We start from the raw sequence: 6,000 nt of genomic DNA, 5'->3' as shown, positions 1-6,000 counted from the left end.
TTCAAGATTTTTTTCTTTGATAGCCGATCTACAACGTGAGCTTGTAGATTATTAATTATTATTAATAATTATTATTAGCTATTCTTCAAATGTCCAATGTATTTGTATATAGGTTCAAAGTGCTTATAGTCGGTTCTGTTGAGCATGTTTTCACAAACATGGTTACTTATTCCTCGCAAAATCTGGCAACGCTGTCTGATGCACGCTGCGGCTGCAGTCTCTCTCTCTCTCTCTCTCTCTCTCTCTCTCTCTCTCTCTCTCTCTCTCTAAAATAAACAGCCCCCCCCCCCCCCCCCCTCGAGCACACTCGCTCACTCTCTCATTTTGTGTTATAATGTTTAACTTAATACAGGACTGGACGGTAATATTACGGTAGGGACTGTTTGTTGTGGTTAGGTCCAGAGACCCTCCATAGCCACGGTGGCTGTAATGTGCTCTCATTGGCTGTAGCGTACAACTCCTGCAGAGTCATCTCAGCCACTTTCATACTGTATGATACTGTCTCATGTCCAGTCTGGGACAGAGACCAATATCTAACCTGGTAGATATTTATTTGAAAACGGTCAGGAAGCCATCGCCGAGCGTAATTATCGTGGCCGTATCCTCTCGCAGAGCCTGTCACACACAGCGACCAAAAAGTGATCGGCGAGCGCCAAAAAAGGTCCCAGTAGTGGTGGTAAATAGGAGGAAACTGGCACAGATAAATAAGTCACACACTGTGTTCTTTGGTGGAATGTTAACAGTGAAGGAATGAAGAAGTAAACACTGATAGTTGTGTAACATTATACTGATGGAGGAGAGATTTTCATCAAGCTGTCATCGTAGGTTGATTCACTAATGACGTTAACCCTGCTTGAACTGTTGGCTCACACACACACACACACACACACACACACACACACACACACACACACACACACACACACACACACACACACACACACACACACACACACACACAAACACTTGACTTCCCCCTAGGGGTCATGTTGAAGACCCATATAAACCGCTCACAAAATGTAAGGAAACTTGAATGTGGGCCATTATATCTCCCCTTTACTAATACCAATCAGTAAAGTGTTATATATCATTTTTATCGGTGATTAGTCACCTTTACAACGAGGTACAGCTTGTAAGCATCGGGCATTCATGGAATGAGAAACACAGGCAAACGTGTGGGTAGTGCCGAGCAAAAATGTGCCAAAATCACCCAATATGCTTTACTGGTAATCGCTCTTGTTTTGAGCGACCTGCCAACACACACCTGCTGAGAGGTGGGTTCTGCAACGTTGTTGAGTTTGTGTATGCTCCAAGCAGCAACACTGCCCCCATAGAAAGATGCCACGTTTGTCCCTTCAGGATAAGGCCCGTGTAATAGGGCAAGTGAAGCTGGTGTTCTGTTACGCAGATTACGCATTAGTTGATGTCAGCACTGGTACCCTTTGCAGGCAGGTGTGTGCCAGTCAAAGGTGTGTGACTGGCACCTGAGCATGGGCCCTGCAACTTTGACATCTGTCTTTGGTACCGTTGTGAAAATCTTGCCTGTAAATCTATGGTTCCTCAGTGAAGCAAGGGGTCTGGGTTGTTGTCTTCCTTGTTGACTTCACCAGTCTCACAGAACTTAGTCCTAAGTTTGGAAATGGTACCAGGGCTAACACCAAATAATGCTGTCACTCTGCATAACGGAAAACCAGCTTCACTTGCCCTGTTGCACGGGACTTATCCTGACAAAAGTGGCATCTTTCCATGGGGGCAGTGTTGCTGCTTGGAGCATACACAAACTCAACAAAGTTGCAGAACCCATGTTCAGGTGCCAGTCACTCACCTGTGAGGCAGTCACACACCTGTGACTGGCACACACCTGAAGCCCATTGAATGTCATGAATGTCACGACATTGAATGTCAGCAGAAAAGTCTAACAGGCCATTTTGGCACATTTTTGCTCGGCGCTACCCACACGTTTGCCTGTGTTTCTCATTCCATGAATGCCTGCTGCTTACAAGCTGTACCTCGTTGTAAAGGTGACTAATCACCGATAAAAATGATATATAACACTTTACTGATTGGTATTAGTAAAGGGGAGATATAATGGCCCAAATTCAAGTTTCCTTACATTTTGTGAGCGGTTTATTTAACCATTACATGTCCTTCTCTAATCCCACACCAATAAGACTGGGTTTTAATGTTTAAAATGTTAAATAATTAATGTTTAATGTTTCTGCCTGACAGTGACTATCTGCCCATCTTTTATCTGTGTGTGTGTGTGTGTGTGTGTGTGTGGTGTGGTGTGGTGTGGTGTGGTGTGGTGTGGTGTGGTGTGTGTGTGTGTGTGTGTGTGTGTGTGTGTGTGTGTGTGTGTGTGTGTGTGAGTGTGTGTGTGTGTGTGTGTGTGTGTGTGTGTGTGTGTGTGTGTCTAAAGCCAGCAGAACAACAAGCAGAATGAATCAACCTACGATGATGAAATACATTAATTACTTTTGTTTCCTCCTTCAGAATTAAGTTACACAAGTATCACTGTTTTCTTTGTCATTTCTTCACCATTCATTTCCTTCTGAGAACCTGCAGGTGTAACTTATTTATCTGTGCCAATTTCCTTCTATTTCCCACCAGATAACAGCAGTTATGATCAGTGATGGACAGTAGAGTAAATGTACTTGAGTACTGTACTTAAGTACATATTCTGAGGATCTGTACTTTACTTGAGTATTAGATTTTTTTTTACACTATTTACTCTTACTCAAGTACATTTCCAAGACAAATACTTTACTTTTACTCGAGTGCATTTCTAGAAAGGTAACACTTGTGAAATGGGACATTCTGCATAATGAGTACTTTATACTTTTTGGTACTTTACGTACATTTTGATGCCAATACTTTTGTACTTTTACTCAAGTAAATTTTGATTTCTGGATTTTTTTTGCTCGTAACAGAGTATTTCTGCATTGCAGTATTGATACTTTTACTTAAGTAAAACATTTTAGTACTTTTTTCCACCACTGCATCACAGATGTAATATAAAGGAAGTGTGCTTAAGGCGGGCAATGTAGGGAACTGACATAAAGTGGTGGAAAAAGTACTCAAATGTTTTACTTAAGTAAAAGTATCAATACTGCAATGTAGAAGTACTCTGTTACAAGTAAAAGTCTGTATATCTGAATAATGTATATCTGCAAAGTAACTAGTAACTAAAGTTCTCAAATAATTGTAGTGAAGTAAAAGTACAATATTTGCCTCTGAGATGTAGTGGAGTAGAACTAAAAGTAGAGACAATTGAAAAATACTCCAGTAAAGTAAAAGTACCTCAAAATTGTACTTAAGTACAGTACTTGAGTAAATATACTGAGTTACTTTACACCACTGCAAATAAAGATATAAAAACAGCAGTAACTCTGATCAGCATGGTGAAAGAATAAAGAATACGGCAGACATTACTGAGTCAAATCATGCACTTACAGTAAGTCAAAGACACTCACACTGGCACTGCGGCACTGCAAGATGAAAGACTTTGTAGAGACGTGAACTTGGACTTCACCGCTCTCTCTCCTGTCCCTACTGGAATGAATTACCCATAATGCATTGTGCACTTAAGGTGGCAGGTGCATATTACTCTGAACACGCTTGTTAAGGTGGTACATAATAAGCAAATATGAATCTACTTAATATTATGCTGGGAGCCTTTCTAACAACAATAAAGCAGTGGCTCTTTTTTCCCCTTACACCAAACTTCTTTGCCAAAAAATAGCCGATCTACAAGCTCACAACACATCACGCTGAAACACGTTGTGAGCTTGTAGATCGGCTATTTTGGGTGAATGTTTCCCCCAGAATAGAGATACTAGGTTCAATAGTTTAAAAACGTTCCTTGCCGGCCCCCTGTAGTAACTCTGGGGACCCCCTAGGGGTCCCCAGAGTTACTACCTAACCCTTTAGAAACTCTGGGGACCCCTAACACCAGCTCTCCATGTTGGCATGGGACACATTTGACTCCAGTCTGTGGTTTCATTTAGGGATAGCCTTAACCTTACTGAGACAGTGCAGGAGCATCAAGTTTAACTGAGGGCATCGGCGGCCATTGAATTCCTTCACGCATGCACACACAAAAACTGCATTGTCATCCAAAGCTTCATTTGTTGTTCAGACAAAACAAGACATTGGTCAACACCTCCGTCAACACGTTTCTAATTACATCCGTTTCTAATTCACACGTCACGTCTGTCCACATGCCAACGACTACGTAGAGGCAAGACTCACAGAGTGCACGTCTGCAAAAAAAAAAGCGTCTCAGCTTACCAGGTAGGTGTGTATATAAGATGCTGCATTCAGAGCATTTATAGAGCATTTCAGGATGAAGACTGCTGGTGTTTTGCTGATCTTCCTCTTCTGTCTGTGTTCAGCTGAGCCTGACGTTCAGTTCCAGCTGAGCCTCAAACATGATGAGAACCAAGGAACAGCGTTGGACGTGAGCCTCAACCATGATGACAACCAAGGTAAGGATGATGGAGATGCTGATTAAAGGGCAAGACCACGTTGGTAGAGGTTTGGGTTGTGTAGTTATCTTGCCATGATGTAACTCCAAAGGTAGACATAATCAAAGATTATTGCTCTATTGATTAGAAATTGATAATTCTAAATATCCTCCTCATTGACCTACATCGTACGCTGAAACAGCTCTCAAAGTCAGTCTTTTAGCATGTAAACGAACACAAACTAAGTTGATTCAGACAGTATAGAACATCACATAACCCATTACCGTTTATTTTGTATATGAAAATGTCAACTTCCTGTTGATTTTACTATTTGAAGATCCGGATCCAGATCTGAGGATCCAGTCCACAAGAATAAGAATATGAATAGCAAAATCAACAGGAAGTTGAATTGTTTTATTAAAAAACAAATAGTACTAGGTTTGGTGATGTTCTACATTGTCTTAATCAACTTTGTTTGTGTTCGTTTATGTGCTAAGAGTGACTTTGAGAGACGTTTCACTGTACAATGTAAGTCAATGAAGAGCATATTTTGAATTATCAATTTCTAATCAATGGAGCAATTATTATTATCATTATTATTCATTATTATAAATATATTTCTTGTCCACCTTTGGAGTTACATCATGGCAAGGTAACTACACAACCCAAACCTCTACCGAAGTGGTCTTGCCCTTTAAACCTCTTATCCAGCCTATATACTTCATACTGTATTATATTAGTATATATTGTGAAAATAGCTCACGACCAAGACAAAACTACAAGCTCACAACCAAGGTTGTTATAGTTTGTAATTATCAATATCCTTTTTTTTGTACTTTATTACTTTATTATACTGTCAGATTGAAAACAAGTTACATTGGGAGTGTTAACTACAATATTTGCATTTTGAATTTTAAACTAAAATAGAATTATGAAAGATCAATATTTTCCCTATTTTTTCATGAAGGGGTTCTTGTTTAATTTATATCATGATTTACTTAATCACAATAAAAACGTTACCCTTTATTTGCCATTTTTGGTCATACATCGCTAACCACGTTTAAAAAAAAATACACTATAATTAAATATTCTAAACACTAATTTGATTATTATTAGTATCACTGGCTGACCCATCTGAATAATTATATAAGTGTGAAGATTGATTTTGGTGCATTATTACTTTTTGTATAATGTTAGATTGAACAAAACAGTTACGTTGGGAGTGTTAACTAATGTGAAAAATGTAATTTCCCTTTTCTGTGCAGCAAACTTCTTAAAGTTTTGTAAAAAGTCAATCACGAAATAGTTTAATTTTAGCCCCTCCCCCATAAATACAAAGAGGTCTTGTAAATTAATGTTATTCTCCATGTTAAATAAGGGTTACAAACATGTTAAATAAAGGTTACAAACTAAATGGGGGACATTTTGTGATTGACTTTATTTTTACGAAACTGAATGAAGGTTGTTGCAGAGAAAAGGGAAATTACAGACAAAATATGTTTTCTCTTTCATTTAAAGGGGAGGGGGGGGGGTC

This window comes from Gymnoscopelus microlampas, assembly GCF_963454915.1.
Source record: "Gymnoscopelus microlampas genome assembly, chromosome: 10".
Taxonomy (NCBI): domain Eukaryota; kingdom Metazoa; phylum Chordata; class Actinopteri; order Myctophiformes; family Myctophidae; genus Gymnoscopelus; species Gymnoscopelus microlampas.
The sequence above is the reverse complement of the archived record's forward strand: the minus strand, read 5'-3'. Positions refer to the sequence as shown.